This window comes from Chenopodium album, chromosome 20 (assembly GCF_948465745.1).
Source record: "Chenopodium album chromosome 20, dcCheAlbu1.1, whole genome shotgun sequence".
NCBI classification, from domain to species: domain Eukaryota; kingdom Viridiplantae; phylum Streptophyta; class Magnoliopsida; order Caryophyllales; family Amaranthaceae; genus Chenopodium; species Chenopodium album.
Window position 1 is genome coordinate 15142257 of NC_137853.1, and position 18652 is coordinate 15160908.

Sequence of the window (18652 nt, forward strand, 5' to 3'; positions counted from 1 at the left end):
TTGTTTCAGAGCTGACTGGTCTTTAAAAAAGAAGAAACAAGCAAGTTACAAAAGAGTCTAATGGGTAATGGGTAGAGGTGTCAATTCGAATAATCGGATGGAGTTTGGGTCGGGTCTATTCGGGTCGGGTTTGTTCGGATTGGATATATTCGGGTCAAAATTATTCCTTTAACTTAGATCGTTCGGGTCAAATTCGGGTCGGGTCATAGTCGGGTGGTGGTCAACCGATTCCAGGTCGGATATGGGTCGGGTCAACTCTAGATCGGTTCACTTTCGGTTCGGATAAATTCGGATCGGGTTCAAAATAGGTTTAACTGGGTTATTTCGAATCGGATGGATTTGGGTCGGGTTGATTTCGGTTCGGATGATTTCGATTCGGTCAAGTTCGATTTGATTAAGATAAGGTTGATCCGTACCGTTGATTCATCATTGTTCAATTTCAATTCAATTCCCTTCTATGTTTGGCTGGATTTTGGTCGAATTGACCAAATTCATATATCCAAATAGTTTTTTTTTAAAAAACTAAAGTTATTATTGAGTTTTTACCTTATTATTGGGTTAATATCAAGTCGTATCATATAGTTATTGTCGTTTGATTATTAATTACGAATTACAAAATTTTAGGGTTCGTTTGGCATTGCTGTGGTTTTCTGTTTTTTGGTTTTTTGTTTTTTAGGAGTACATTATATATGTCACATAATAAATAAAAAATTATTTAGACTTATTAAAATTAGGGATGTCAGTGGGGTGGGTCAAGTAGGAGACCCGCCCCATCCCCGCCCGGTCTCGGTTTGGCGGGTGGTGGGGCGGGGATGGGGATAAAAACCATACCCGCCATGGGTGATGGGGCGGGGGTGGATTTTAAGTTATACCCGCCCCATCCCCGCCCCATCCCCGCCCCGCCCCATCCGCCCCACTTCGTACCCGGCCCATCCCCACCTCATACCCACACCTATATATCTTTTAAAGTAAAATTACATACTTTTGTAGTATTTATAAAATAATTACGTAAAATACAATATTAGTTATAATACTTTGTACGACACTTATATTATAACACAAAAATGTGCGTAGAACGTTTATTTTATAATTCGTATTCATTATGTAGGATTGTGTATTTGAGATACGGAGATTAGGTGGATCTTGGGTGGGGATTAGGCGGGTCTTTGGTGGGGATTAGGTGGGGATGGATATCCAAGTGAGGGGGTGGGGCGGGGATGGTTTTGGAGTTGTACCCGGTGGGGCGGGGACGGGGATGAAAATTGGACCCGCCGCGGGGATGGGGATGGGGATAGGGATGAAAATATTAGGTGGGGATGGGGATGGGAAGGCCAACATCCGCCCCGCCCCGCCCCATTGACATCCCTAATTAAAATCATGATAATTTTGAAAACTGACAACAAAAAAGTGGAAACACCTTTTTCTTGTTTCCTTTTTTGGTTTTTAGTTTTCAAAAAAACAGAAAATTGAAAACCAAAAATGATGCCAAACAAATTGAATTGAATAATTATCGATGACTTATTATACCTGTATAAGTGAAACGATAAATAATGAGCTAGTGATATATTGACAAATGATAGTTACATATGGTGGTGTATAGTATATTAATAAGAATTTCATCTTTTTAATGTTATTATAAATCTTTAATTGTACAATCTTCAATGTCTTTTTTAGATGAGATGAATATTAAGCTTAAAAAGTAATTTAATTTATATATTGGTATGTACTTGAAGTAAACTTGTTACTCCCGAGTTTTTATTTGTGGTAAAATAAGTTAACTTATTAATAATTAGTAAATATAGTAGTATAAGAACTGGAATAAAAAAAAGTCGATAATTAATTATGGTCAAGTTAAATTCGGATCGAGTTAAAATTGGGTCGGATTGATATCAGTTCGGGTCAAAACGGATCGGATTATATCGGTTATTCTCGGGTCAATTTTCGGATTGGGTTGAGCTCGAGTCGGGTAAAATCGGTTCGATTTAAGTTCAGATCGGGTCAAATCGAATTCGGGTTGTGTTCAGTTCGGATCAAATCGGTGTTGGGTTAAGTTCAGATTGGGTCAAGTTCAGATTCAGGTTCAGTTCGGTTCTGTTACAGATCGGATTTGGGTCTTGATTTTCTCGGATCAAATCGGATCGGTTACAGTTCGAAACGAATAATTTTTTTCGAGTCGGATCGGTTTTGACACCTCTAGTAATGGGCACTAGTTATACTTGGACTAGCGGGCATGTGAAAGTGTTCCATAGAAAAACCAAGTTCATAACCATGGTCCATTGGTCCATGATAAATATGGTCGGTTTATTAAGGGGTATGTTGGAGTATTCAAGTAAATTGTTTAATACCGCCAACATTTTTTTTATCAAATTGTCAACAAACATGATGAAGGAACAAAATTACCCTTACGTAGCCCCACCTAGCATTCTCTCTCCTAGTCCATCAAACCTCGAACCCAATCATCAACCACCACCGCCACCACCATATTCATCGTATACCACACAATTTTATGGAAATTTCACAACATGTCATTAATGACTAACGTATAGTCATTAAGGCTTATATCACGTGGCATTACATGATTGATTCTCTTTTAATTTACCGGTTGTGGCACCGCGTGCTACGCACACAGGCAACAACTCAGTTATATATATATATATATATATATATATATATATATATATATATATATATATGTGTGTGTGTGTGTGTGTGTGTGTGTGTGTGTGTGTGTGTGTGTATATATATATATATGTGTGTGTATATATATATATGTGTGTGTGTATATATACACATATATATATATATATACACACACATATATATATATACACACACATATATATATATACACATATATATATATACACACACATATATATATATATACACACACATATATATATATACACAAACACACACACACACACACATATATATATATATATATATATATATATATATATATATATATATATATATATATATATATATATATATATATATATATATACACACATTCGTTATTAAAGATAAATACACGTAGGAATATAATTTAAAGCTTGAGTTTAGTAAAATTTGTTGTCATTTGTTGTAAAAGTTGTTGATGATTGTGTTCTTCTAATTTCAATTGATAGTATTTATAGTCGCCAACATCTATATTGTTAATTTGAGTGCTTGTCTAGCAGCGTTCTGTTGTAATGGACCAATTCGGGTGGTTGGTGTCCCAATAAATCGTACAGGACATGAGACATTAGAAATACCATTTATATTTATAAAAGCTTTTATTTCATCTTCGGTGACAGCATATATATCGAATTCTACTCGAGGTAATCACAGCTGAAGTAGTATATCGTGTAGAATATTTGCTTCAAGAAATCTTCGTGGCTCATCCTTTATATGCTGGTCAAGCTTAGTATTTTACTGTGAGCTAAAAAACTTTTTATGTATGAAGTTAATATGTAGTTGTTATTGTTTGGAGAGTAAATATCAGTTTCTAATTCTATTTATATATAGGCATACTTTAAAAACCTTGTAGTGATCTTTTTTATTACGTATTGAGTTTCAAATATGCGTGTCAAAACCCAAAATGCTTTACAATACACATGTCAGACATATATTATATTTTATGTATATTGCACAAGTGTGTTATAGTGTAATTGTACAATTTACACCTGTGTGTGTGTGTGTGTATTTGTGTGTTCGTGTGTATTCATTTCTAAGGATTTATTATGCTGTAGAGTAAAGCATTAAAATATGGTAAATACGTAAAACAAAAGTTTATTTAATGTAAATCTACATGTAGAAGTACTTATGTATACAAACAAACATTATTTATTATACAAATAAAAGTTGTAATTGTCTAAGGAAATAAAGTTCGTAATAAAAGCATGAAATTATACACATACATATGTTCATTAACAAGTCTGAAAATTATTATACATCTAAGCTCCAATAACGCGTTTAGCTTTCCAGCGGAGCTGTTGAAATCCTTCTCCCAACATGTATGTGGTCATCTCTATGGTAAGCTCTTTGTCTTTCAAAGCTACAATGCAACTGTCTATAAGAGATCTTTGTTCCCATAATTGTGTATAAAATGATTAATGATTCTGATAAGTTTGCTTGTAGTTTTCAGTTTAATATAAGTTGTAATTGTTAGGTAATGGTAATAAGTTAAAGCATACATACTTGTAGTGTGAGCATAGCCATATGATTAGCGTCATCATTTATCAGCTGTTCAGCAAGATGACCAAAAGTGTGATTGGTATGTCACCACTATTGTCAGAAAAAGTGATATGCAACACAGTTCTACAATAATGTGTATAATTACGCATGATTAGATATTTAATATAATAAAGAAAAGTAGTGATTGTATGTTATGTTATTAGTAATGGTACATCAATTACCGTGGTTCGGACGTGCCTACATGTGCGGAGCTAAAAGCACGATAGTTAAACACTAATCATCTTTCAGTTTCACATTGCTTGCTGCAGACATTGCATGCATTGTATACTATATTGTTTTTGTTTGTAATGTTAATGACTCGTCCGATGTACCGTATTGTTTTTCCAGACTTTTACCAAAACAAATGCACGATATAGTTATACAAAACATAATTTTGTTCATTTTAATTTGTGTAATGAAACATACTATGTAATTTACCTCTTGCTCAGATAATTGTAAAATTGGAATTAGTAATTCACGTACGTTGCTGAGAACTTTCTGTTGTTCTCTTTGTGAATGAATTGTGAAGGATTCGAATTTGGTCCTTATTATTCACCGCCCTATAAATCAACAATGTAAGTTAAGTAACAATTAATACACAAATAGAATTAGTTGAGAAGTTTTGTTTACTAATCTCGGAGTTGATGTGCTTCTAGAGTACTTGGGTTGATTTTCAGTGAAGAAGAAAAGGTTGTGTTAAATGAACCGTCTGTAAATGTATGGCAAAGGTAGTTAATGAAAGCGTACTAATTATTTTATAAATATTTGTTTATATCATATACCGTTGAAAGTTGATGCTTTGACACAGGTCACTTCTATAACAGGCATCGTATCTATAATTTCAGCAACATCAGCACCTTCGTTGTTAACCAAAGTATTCCACGCTGATAACATAACAGGCACTATGCTACGAAAAGTAGAATAAATTAAATGTTCAATAAGAATAGTTATAATTAAGTTAAAGTACTCTTGTATTGGAACACCAATTTACATTATTGTAATATATACACGTACTTGGAATCTATGATCTCAATCCTATGCACTTCATTAGACAGTACAGAACTCTTAGAGCGAATGGTTGCTATATCGTGTATGTGAATAACAATTCCAATGATATCTAGGAAAAAAATACAAAGAAATTAATTATATGTCAATTAAAGCATGTGTATTTACGATGCACCTACAGTAATTACAACATTTTAATGGATAATAAGTATATTTACCTATTCGATTAGATATGACAACAAAATCCATAATTCGATTAAGTGGAACAAAGTATGAACTTGGTTCAGATCATTGTCGTGTGTCAGAAATTCTTGTTGCAAAATTGATCGTCATCTGATACAACTAATTATCTTTAACAAATATGTCAAGTGTGCGAGTTATGATAGGTTTGGTAATATTGTATTCTCTCTCTTCAACAAGAAGTTTATGAAATAACCCAAAATCTCGTCCAAAAATCACAGCTTTCATTTGTGTTGTTGACAATTTCAATGTTAAGTAATCGTTAAATATGTTGAGATAATTTATATTATATAATTGTATATGATATACCTTTGCGTCTTTAAAAATAAGCTGCTGTAATTTTGTCGCGCCTTCACGAGATTTTTTTGCCAGGTGCTTCTTTATTAAAGTAGCTGTTGTAGTAAAGTTTCGGCTATGGTATGTCAATCTGGCGAGAGGAAGTTGTTGAGTAGCCATTATGTCATTCCACAATATGAATTGAACCTGCCATCAATGTGTTGTCATTAAATATTATGAGCAATAAAATAACAATATCATTGTATAACGTAGGTAAAAGGAAAGATAAGTTTGTTAACTTAGTGTTAGTATCGTATCTTTAAAAAACAGTAATATTCTAGCACGCCTTAAAATCTCACAACATTCAACATCTTTAGTCTTTCTCCATCCATCTAATTCATCCGTAGTGGGCTTTATCAATATTTGGACATGTTTACTTTTTTTAGCACGAGACAATGCAACATGTAACTAACCATGAGAAAAAGCCGAATGTGGTAAATATATGTCAACTTTATCAAGTGTTTGACCTTGAGACTTGTTAGTAGTCAATGCGAAGCTTAGGTTGATTAAAAATTGTTGCGAGTAAATCTCAAAGGGTACTTTTCCGTAGCTGATGGCTATAATGGGATCCGAGGTTTAAAAACACATTGACCGCAATGATGTCCCACAGTTATCTCAGCATCAATTACATTAGGAAAAAAAGCTCATCATACTAATCTTGTACCGTTTCACAAGCCTAATTAATTTCGGATCTAGGTTTCACAAGCCTAATGGCTATAATGATGAGGCAGAAGGCCAGATGGGAAATTTAGATGGATATTTAACTAATGAATTATCTATGCATCTGTCAAAACATTTGTACTCATAAGCTCTTCCTGACTGTTGGTGTACTAAAACAAAATTTATCATTGTAGCATGTTCATTTTTTAGAGTTAAAATAGCTCCTTTTGTTGCAAAGAAAGAATCGGAAGTTGTCTTCGAAATATCAGGGTAGATGCTTTTTGCTAAGAGTTGCAGAGATAAGTCTTCACTATCATACGTTATGACTAAATGTTTAGGAAGCTCTATATTTTTCCCATCTTAATAAGGGGGCACACCATTCCCGATTTGTAGGACAAGATTACAAAAAGATGGGTCGTCGATTGCTCGCATATTTTGTGATAGGTGGATTTTCTGGAGTGCATACCATAAGGGAGACATCACAAAACTTGTTGCGATAACCTCACTCAGACTTCCTTTCGGTATAATAGGTAGCACTTGTTGGAAGTCGATCACCATCAAATACAACAACTTTTCCACCAAATTGAAGTTTGTTTGAACAGACTTCTTGTAGCAATCTATCAAAGTACTCAATTGTTTGACACTTTGCCATTGGTACCTCATCACATATAATATGTTTTGCAAGACAAATAAGTTGTCCTAAAGCACTTTGTTTGGAAATACTTGGACTCAGAATCCCATCAACATCTAAAGGTATTTTGAATCAAGAATTTGTAGTTCTACCTCCAGACATAACAGATGCAGCAATACTAGAACTCGCAACTGCTTATTATCAAGGACTGTGTTATAAATTGTATTATAGGCAATTTTTTGTTCAATATTAAGTAAATTAACTGCATTTATCTCTTTTGGACGAACGTGAATCTAACACTTTTCTTCGTTTTCTTTCATTCCTTTTGCTTAGTCATCTTCTTCAAGCTCTAACAATCCAAAATTGTAAGTGTTGTGAGACTTTCCCATCGATTTAACAAGGTAACCAATGCTTTTTATAGTCAATTTGCGAGCCTTTATTTTTGTTTGAAAGGAAGTTATGTCTGTAATCTTCAGAAAGATATGGATTATATTTTTTCCCACAAACAGTTTGGATCATTAGGATTGCAGTATACTAACAATGTAGCAAATTGTCGTCGTAAGGCAAAAGGCATCTGACTTTGGGAAGCTTCTTGTAGGCACTTACCTATAGAATCGGCTGCTTCGAGTACACCTCGTTGAAATGCTGCTTCTTTGAATGAAGAATATCTTATATTGTTGAAGGTTAGCAAATAATCAAAAGAGATTGGTGATGGGCATTAGAACGATCGCACATTCCACACTCAATCAAACACATTTATTAACAAGCACCCTACAACACAAGCATAATGATAAGTAAGAGTTCGGTCCACAAGGAACGGGATATGGTTGCTAGGGATCTTAACACTTAAGATAATTTGAAGTCTATGCTGAATTGGGGTTCGTCAAGTAGACAAACAAAGTATGATTCTAAATCAGTGGATTAAAGACACTAGGGAATAGGATCCACTCAACCAAGGCAATTAGGCAAACGGGGTGTAAAATAGACAAGGTATAGCAAGGACTATATGTAAAATCGACCTCATACAGTTAGAAAACAACTTACACTACTAAACTTAGATTCCTCATTAGTTTAGCAATAGATGATACATAATCAAACTGAAATAAGTAATGACATACTCAATTTACATTCCCATCTCAAACTAAGCATATCATGCTATCAAGCTCCTCAGTCAAGGGTAGCTAATTTTATCATGAAGAACTAATAAGCAATCTCATATAATCAATTTAAGTGCAATACAAACATCAATGCTTCTCCCACATTTGCATAATTAACCCAAAAGGTTGAACTTCACCCAACCCCTAACAAGAAAACTACTCACAACTTATGTTTATGAACATGCAAACAAGTATTAGGGTTCTAACTTCTTCAATAATTGGGGAAAAATGATTAAAAATTGAAAGAACTATCATCCAATAAAAAATTATCAAGAACTAAAGAGATTCAAGTAACATGCAAGAACAAATAAAATCAGAAATTGAATGGAGAAAAGTAAAAGTTACTAATTGAAGCTTGAAAATGTTGAATAAAAAGTGCCAAATCTTGAAACCAACTATTACAATGATTAATTTGATGAAAACTAAACTAAATTAGCTAAGATTAATGTTTCAAACTAAGCGGAGTTGCTAAAAACCAGGCTGCTTCTGTCTAGGTCACAAGTGAACTAAAGGGGAAGTATTTATACTCCCCGAAATACATAGGGAAATTTGTCAAAAGAAAACGGATCCCTAGCGAGGAGCGCCCGCTCCATGGCCAGGAGCGCCAGCTTTCTTCAAGGATCGAAATGTTGAGGAGGAGAGCCCGCTCCTCACAGGGTGCACTTGGCAGAATGTTTACAGAAGGTTTGGAGCGCCCGCTCTTGGAGAGGTGTGATAAGTGTCATTTATGTCGCTATTTTTAGGAGTTTTCTAGTTAGTTTTTCATAGTTTTTCTATATTTTTACTTGGTTTTAATAACGTTTTACTACATTTGTCATGTTTATGTGTGAAATGTCGTTATTGCTCAATTTTGGCTTTTCTTGCATATTTTGGTGGCTTATGACATTAGATTAAACTTTATTGGTTTACTCTTATGTTTAGGAACACTTGGATAAGTTCATTGCTCAAGATTGAAGAAATATAAAACATAAAAGAACAAGTAATGAAGAAATGTGCACTTGATTTGCAAAGATCATACTTCAAATGCCTATATCTTTTGATCTACAAAACATTTTGGGGCGATTCCAATTGGAGATGAAAGCTTATCTTGAGAGCTTTCCAATGACAGGTCATATGCTCAATTCCGATGTAAAACGTGGGAAATATGCTCATTTGAAGCTGAGCAGTTTGCCCAGTCCGCAGCCAGGAGCGCCAGCTCCTCAAGGCCGCACGCCCGCTCCTCACAGGGTGTGCAATTTTGAAGTTTGGCAGAAAGTTTGGAGCGCCCGCTCCTGAGGGGGTGCACGCCCGCTCCTGTACGCGCTGCTCGACTTTTTGCGGAGCTTCCTAGGCAATTTAGTAAGGGCTATAAATAGATTTTTTTTGCTCATTTTAGAGGGAATTTTTTCATATTTTCAGTAGTTTTAGGCTAGTTTTAGGTTTTTAGAGAGAGAAACTCTCAAATTTTGGAGAGAGAAAGTGAGAGAAACAATGGTTTTCATGGATTTTGGTTAATCAAAGGGGGAATTTGATGATTTGAAGATCTCCATTTTATATCAATGAGCATTTCTTACCCTCTTCTCTCTTTATGCTTTATTAATTGCTTTTTTAATCATGTTTGAGTAGATTTCATTCTACTAGGTGTTGAGTGAAGCTTTGGTATGGTTAATTGAGTTACTTGAGATAAATTTGATGATAATTGTGTGATTAAATTGATTGAATTGATGATGGCATGTTGTTTGTTTTAGATTGGATTGATCTCCCAAGATAGCAAACTTAATTGCATGTTAGTTCTAGTTTGACAAGGGATTGTGAATTAGAATTTATATATTTGATTGCATTTCGGGTAAATTTCTTCTATGCACCTAGTCAATGAGGGATCTAGGCTAGGAATTTGAGAGATTGCTCTTAAGTGTAATTAATTCTCATTTTAATTCTTTCTTTGCATGATTGATTATCAAATCGATTCCCATTAACTTGTTAATTGTTCAAAGTGGATCTTTGCCCCTAGTAGACTATATAATATCTTGATTTTTATATGTGTGTTAGTGTAGTTGTAGTGTCCACTATCCATAAACCGACTTCGGCGTAGCTTAAGCATTAGATCAAGAACAATCCAACATTACCGTTCCTTGTGGTTCGACTCAGAACTTACCACTAGACTTGTTTAGGGGTTAGTTTAGGATTGTAATAAATTTTGTTTGGCCGTGAGGAGGTTAGTCAACGACCTAATTTCCCCGCGCTCAAGGTGCACGTCCGCTCCACCAAGAGCGAGCTCTCCTTTCTTTAATTCCTGAACACAATTCATGCATCAAATGCTTTCCAAATTGAGTCAATAAACCTGCAAAACATGGACAAACACAAACCAATAGGGGGCAAGGCCGAGATAAAACATTTTCATTTTAAAGCGGGTGAGAAAGAGGGGAAATGAATGTAAAACCGGGTTTAAATTAACACAATAAGTGGTCAAATAAACCACTTATCAGTTGGACCATGAACACTTGTGAACAGTAGCCGCAAATAAAAACATTCACCTTCCGCTGGATTCCCATGTACAACACGTCAGATCACAGTAGTTGTCGATTGACGACGTTGCCAAATTTTTTTCACTTTTTATTGCACGCCACGTATAATTTTGAGGAAATTCTTGGTACAGTAATGTGCGAGCAAACCCATCAACTTGGTTCATCTAAAAAAAAAGCAGTTAGCATAGTTTGTTGTCTGCATGAGTCAGATGCAATAGTCTGTAACCTTTCTTGTGAACGAAATGTCACAGTTTGCAAATTTGGCAAATGTACTTGCTAAGAGACAACATTTGGATGTATACAATTAAGCGAAAATCTGAATATACGCCAAGTAGCTTCTTGGGGTTCTATCCATTGTGCTATCTGAAAGGAAGAGATTTCATTACCTATGCTTATGTTATCGGGATTAGATAAAGCGAAAACAACTCGATCGTGACCTTTGTATATATACTTATACAAATATTTAACTGCTTTTATTGTAGAACACACTACGTTTATACGAAAATCATATTTTGCTAGTAAATATGGATTATATAGTATTACCCTCTTATTATCAAGTTGTAATCTACGTACCAAATATTTTTTTCCATCATTACGACGTCGGTATACAGGGTATGAATTATGAGCTGTCGATGTCGTTTCAGAAAAGCTTCAAGGGTAGGTAATGGTTTTTACACTTTCCATCTCGCATGCATACATTTTCTAGGCTATCATTTCTACAAGGGCCATGCATCATGTGCTTTGAAACAGCTTCATAATGATGAGGGTTAGTTGCAAATATCGTGGTTGCTCGTCATTTCGACGTATATCATTTATCTTATGATAAACTTGCCCTTGGACTCTAAATGTGTAAATACCATGATGTCTTCGCGCTAATTCTTTATCCTTCTTGACACCCAAAGATGTAAACGCAAACATATTGTTGTACAAAATAATATATTCACGAAAACTTTCGGATTTGCTATCCAATGATAGAATTAGGTTGCGCAAACTGTTTGGCATAACAAGTCGAATCTCCCCTTGGTTGCAACATAGGTTAATTGATTCGTCTTTAAATAGTTTTGCTCCACAATACTCACAAAGCGTCGGTACAGGAAGAATGTATGCATGTTTTGGAGGCCTTTTCATGTTATTTGTTCTTATTGTATTTGACATTTTTAGTATTTTAAAATAATTGGAAAAATGATAAAACAAAAGCAATACATAAGAATATGTATATATATATATAAAAAAAAAATCATTGTATGCAACGGTTCACAATCATTTTTATATGTGTAGCCTATTCAATATGAGTACTTTACTATAGATAAGACATTGAACGGGTGTAATTTAATTAGGTAGACAAAAGACTAACCCAGTCATAAAAAGATGGTGTTACAATAATATAAAGAATTAAAGATGTATTAGCATATATGTATATTAATTTCTTTAAAGTATTTGCTTTCATGTTAACTTATTTAACATTATTTAAATATTTTGTTTGTTTATTGAATGCTACATTCCTAAAATAATGGTCGATGAGTCTATATTGTATATTGTTTACCCTTCCCCCCACGGTCATATATGTGATTATTTGAGCTCTATAAAGCTATTTTTGTTATTAATTTACGTTCCATGGTGTTTTTGTAGAATTAGTATTATTTTGTAGGAATTTGCAAATTTATGATAATTCCTAAGCTTATTAAGCCACTACAAAGATATTGGAGTTTGTTCGTATTTTTATGATCGGCTACTTTAAGCCTAAGGCCAAATTGGAGTAATTTTAATTTGGTAATTAAGGGATCGATTAAGTGCAAGAGATCCAAAGTTTTCATACGAAATACGGACCAAGCAAGTGAAGAAACTTGGGCTAACTAATTAAAAAAGCCCAAGAGTAAACCCAAGAAACAAGCCTTCAAAATCAGCCGATTGATGAAAATAAAATAGTAGGCTCGAACAGGTGGCCCAATACTCGATCAGGGGAGATTAGCGAGATTCTTTCTTGCTATCTGGAATGTGCAGCTTTAGGCCCAATACTTTACTCCGTATCTGATTGCGGAATGTGGAGGAAACAACTTTTCAATAAGTTGTTACTAATCCTCGTTTTAGTGGGATTTGGAAATTGGGAGTATGTAATTGACTTTTCTTCTTAAAAAAGGGTATTCTTAGTTTGGATTTGTTTTTTTCTTAGCTTTTTATTAAGTTTTCTTAGAATAAGTTTTTATTTTATTTTATTTTATTATTATTATTTTTTTTTTTTTTACCTAGGTAGTATTAGTTTAGCTTAGTTTAATCATTGCTTGTATTTTAGTAATTGCTTTCTCAGTAGTTGTATTGTTGCTTTAATCATGTCTTATCTTTAATTTTATTTCTATGATTCGTGGGGATCTATAAATAATATGAAGGGGTAATTTATTATAATTGATTGTCAATGCTTGAATGATTTGTTATTGATTAATTTAATGCTATGTAATTAGATTTGGCCAGGTTTAATTGTGTGAGTTATGCAATATTGATTCGAGATTTGAGAGATGAGAACTGATGTTTAGACTTACTTTCAATAGACATGTTAATTTGTAAATGGTTAAGTCAAGGTAAAAAAAAATATTGAATACTCTAATTTACAATACATAACAAAAATTTAAGTATCACAAAACATTCCACAGGATAGGACAAATATCTGTGCAAACTATGGACATGCCATTGTTAATATATTTTTTTTTTTTTAAAAAAAAGATTATTGAGAAATAAATAAACAAAATAATGGCCCTCAAATTGTCTAATAATACAATTATCATTTGTAACATATATATAAAAGTGGTGTAGATGTGGGCCCGTATAATTCTAAAACATTATCCCAAAAATTTCAATAACCCAAGTGTAGACACCCATTTGTGTCTCCCCAAAACCAAACCCAGTGATGAATACTCTTCGCGTCGAACCATAATCAAATGAGGTGAAAGTGTGAAAAGTCTCGTGTTTTGGTTAGTTTTTATTCAAAATTCTCTTCTTTCTGTTTTCGAAAACCCACTCTATTTTATGAAAACGTCCAATCCAGTTTAGTTTGGTCCATGAAGAGGGTCCAATAATAGTGTAGTTGGATGGGGTTTGAAAAGACCTTTCCAACGATATATTATAAGCCCAATTCCGATGAATAATGAGGAAGTTATGGCCAAAATACTAAACTGGGCCCAAACCGGATTTTACCTACGACCCAATGATCATGAGGAGGGTCCAAAGGTTTAATCCTATTCCTAAACTAATTAGGATTGATTAGAATCTTTTATAAGTTTCTAGAAGATCTTAATTATCCTTTTTTGAAAAGATAAGATTAAGGAATTTGATTTAAATATAAACTTTCCTTTTCATAAACCCACAAACCACCATACCCCCAGCAGCTGCCACCATACCCCCACCCCACCCCGCCGGAAATTCAGCCCCATCCCCGAAAACCCCCCTCCTGCTGCCGGAAACCGCCACCTAGCTTTCCCCCTCCCTCGAAACCCGCCCCTTCCCTTCCCCCACCCCACCCACGAAAACCCCTCCTCCACCCCTTCTCTTCCCCCACCATAATTCCCCAAATCCCGAGCAAGGAGGCCACAAAATTGGCCGAAAACGGCAAAAATCGGCCGATTTAGGGTTAACACAACCATTCAGCCCGAAATCGGCCAATTTCGGCCGTTTTCGGCCAATTCTATGGCCGTTTGCAGGGAGAAATGGGTGTGCGTTTCTGGTGGTTACTTTCGGGCGTTTTTGAGGGTGGTTCCAGTGTCGAGGTGGGCCAGGGGTTCCGACGCCGAGGTGGGCCAAAGGTTCCGACGCTGAGGTGGGCCAGGGATTCTAACGTGGAGGTTGGGGCTGAGAAAAGTGATGGGTGTTAGAACGGTCGCACATTCCGCACTCAATCAAAGACATTTATTAACAAACACCTTACAAACCAAGCATAATGACAAGTAACAGTTCGGTCCACAAGGAACGGGATATGGTTGCTAAAGATCTTAACACTTAAGCTAATTCAAAGTCAATGGTGAATTGGGGTTTGTCGAGTAGACAAACAAACTATGGTTCTAAATCAATGGATTAAAGACACTAGGGAATGAGATCCACGCAACCAAGGCAATTAGGCAAACGGGGATTTAAATAGAAAGGTATAGCAAGGACTATATGTAAAATTAACCTCATGCACATAGAAAACAACTCACACTGCTAAACTTAGATTCCTCATTAGTTTAGCAATAGATGATACATAATCGAATTGCAATAAGTAATGACATACTCAATTTACCATGTTGTCAAGTTCCTAACTCAAGGGTAGCTAATCCTATCATGAAGAACTAACAAGCAATCTCATATAATCAATTTAATCGCAATACAAACATCAATACTCCTCCCACAATTGCATAATTAACCCAAAAGGTTGAGCTTCACCCAACCCCTAGCAAAGAAGACTACTCACAACTCATGTTCATCAACGTGCAAACAAGTATTAGGGCTCTAATTTCTTCAATAGTTGGGAAAAAGTGATAAGCAATTGAAATAACTATCATCCAATAACAAATTATCAAGAACTAAGAATAACATGCAAAAGCAAATAAAATTAGAAATTTAATGGAGAAAAGTAGAAGGAAATTACTAATTGAAGCTTGAAATTGTTGAATTCAAAGTGCCAATCTTGAGAAACAATCTTGAAACCAACTATTACAATGATTGAATTGATGAAAATTAAGTTAAATTAACTAAAAGGAATGTTTCAAACTAAGAGGAGTCTCTAAAAACTAGGCTATTTCTGTCTAGATTACAAATGAATAAAAGAGGAAGTATTTATACTCCCCGAAACACATAAGGAAATCCGTCAAACGAATTTCCCAACGAGGAGCGCCCGCTCCACAGCGAGGAGCGCCCGCTCCTCACAGGCGCACGCCCACTCCTCACAGGGTGTGCAATTTTTGAAGTTTGGCAGAAGCTTGGCAGAAGGTTTGGAGCGCCCTCTCCATTCTCTAATTTTCTTGCCTTGAACACAAACCATGCACCAAATGCTTGCCAAATTGAGTTCATAGACTTACAAAACATGGAAAAACACAAACAAAGAGGGGGCAAGGCCTAGACAAAACATTTTCATTCAAAAACGGGTTAGAAAGAGGGAAATGAGTGCAAAACCGAGTTTAAATTAACACAATAAGTGGTCAAATAAACCACTTATCAAGAAGCTAAGGGGAGGTGGCGGTGGTGGAAGGGAGGGCTGTTGGGTTTTTTTTAATTATGTTTTTAATTTCTTTTTTTATTTTTTCTATTTTTTTCAACCAATTACATGTTAACACGTGTGCAAAAAAAATAATTCACAGATGTTTACCTGATTTACCGGTTGCAACTCATTTGGGTGCAGTAGAAATTTATACCCCCTAAAGTTGGGAGTGAAGATAATAAACGAAAGTTGGGATTAATTTCGGCGGACGAGACAAGGTTCAGATTAATGGGAGCAATTTTTCCAAAAAATAATGTAAATGCCCTATTTTGCGTGTTAAGTTCGTAATATTTTTACCGTAAAAATTGCAAAACGTGGCATTTATGTTAATATTTTTTGCCAAATATGAGCTTTAATTAGACTCTTAAAGGGACTAAATGACCACCTAAACCTTAGCCGGTCAGTTTTAATGGTTAAAAAAAATTATACACTAACCAGATATTTCCTAACACACAAATTAAAATAGGGCATTTACATTATTTTTTTGCCACTTCCAAGTTTACTTTGAACCATAAAGGTCAAATAACCTCCAAAATCTTACATAATCAATTTCCATGGTAGAAAAATAATGACTCGCTAATCAAGGTATTTTTCGACACACAAAACGAGGAATTTACGTTATTTTTTTGTCAATTCCGAGCTAAATTTGAATCCATAAAGGGTCAAAAATAACTCCTAAAACTTTACCCAAACAATTTTCATCACGAAAATCAAGAAAAAAATATTATTTTTATTAATTAAAATGAATCAATCATATCATTACATGTGTCATGATTAAACCTAATTACTAACGGAGTTAACGACTGTTAGTCATTAATGGCACTCGGTGAATTTTTAAAAACTGGGTGTCATTCGGTGAATTTGGAAAACCTTGATGGCGTTTGGTGAATTTTGAAAATGCCTTTGAAAATGCTTAGTGGCATTTGGTGAATTTTGAAAGTGCTCATTGGCATTTAGTGAAATAACCGTTTTTTTTTTGTTAACGGGAATAAGTAATTTCATTAATGAATAGTCATACGACATCTACAATAATAATAAAGACTTGTAAACCACAAATTTAGAGAAATTAACATAACTTTACAATCAAATCATAAACTAGTTTGCATATTTGGCATAGCTCATACTCCACCGCTTCAACCTTGACACGAGTAGTGATTTTCGATGTCTTTGCATCTTTCCAAGTAAAGATTTTCGCAATTCGGGCTGATGTTTTGATAGTAGAGTTGATGACAAATCCTAAATCCATATGAATCCAAATCACCTTCCCAATAATTATAAATAAAATTCAAATCACCTTTCCTAAAAATAAAATTCAAATCCTAAATCCATATGAATCCAAATCACCTTCCCTAAAAATAAAATTCTCATTTATAAATGAGTATCAAAATCCTGGTTTCTCCTAGCCAAAGTTTTTTTAAAAGGTTTTTCTGAACAAAAAGGTTACTTTAAAATAATAATCTGAACAAATTTTACTTTAAAACAAAAAAGGTTTTTCTGAACAAACTTTCATTAAAATAATCTGAGTCAAATGTAATAGATTCAAAATAAGATGTGGAAAAAAAATAAAATCTGATATGAAAAAGTCAAAATCTAATACGAATATAAGTTTTCAAAAATATGATGTTTAAAAGTTTAAAATTCGATGTAAAAATGGCAAATTATAATTTTAAATAGTCAAATTTTGATATTAGAATGTCAAAATCTAATATAAATTTAAAAAAATCTAAATCTAATGTAAAAGTCTCAAAATATAATACTACCTCCGTTAAGTATTATCTAATCCCTCTTCTCTCTCCTCTAGAGTTTTGATTTTCTTAAACGTTAAGGTCAAAAATAGTCTAAAAATTAGACTATTTTCGACCCGTTTTCTTTAATTTAATTTGGTTAGTCACTTGGTTTGCCTTTTGTTTTTTTTTATTGCTTTGTTCTCTCCATTTGTGAGAGTCTGTCCCAATTTTTTTGGGTTTAATTTTTTTTTTTGTTCAAGACAGCCACGTCCCACTTTCCGACGTTGACTGTTGTTTTTCCACGCGTTGACCAACTATTTTCCCACATGTGCGTGTCACGTGATTTCTAATTTTCTAGTTACTCCCCCTTATCCTAAATCAACTCTCTTTTCCCTCTAATAAACCTCCTATTTAACACACTCTCTCTCTCTCCTACACTCTTTCTCCTTCTTTTTATATATCCTATTTCTCTGCTCCGTGTTCTCACGCCATATCATTGTGGAAGTGCAGTTAATTCAAAGCCATAAAAGGCTTTCCCAACAAGTTTCGTCCAGACATAAGTGTTTAATTTGTCCATCTTTGAGTTTTTCGATACTTAATTAGAAATTTGGGTTCCCCCTCCCCCCCCTTTAAAGTTTCTCAATTATGGTTCAAGGAGGTGTTATGAGGTGTGAGTGTGGCTTTCTTGTTGCGAAGAGGACTTTGAATGCTTTGTTTACAGAAGAGTTATGGCCTCGATTTTTTAACTTTGAATGCTTTGTTTACAGAAACAAAAGAAAGAATCGATTTTTAAAATAAAACGTACTGTTTGAAGTTGGTGTAAATTCAATGCAGCTTCACTTTCTCATTGATGATGTTACAGCCATGGCAGAGAAGAGTTATGACCTCGATGCTTGTTCACAGAGAGAAAAGAAAAAAGAGAGAAGGAGAGAGAGAGAGAGAGAGAGAGA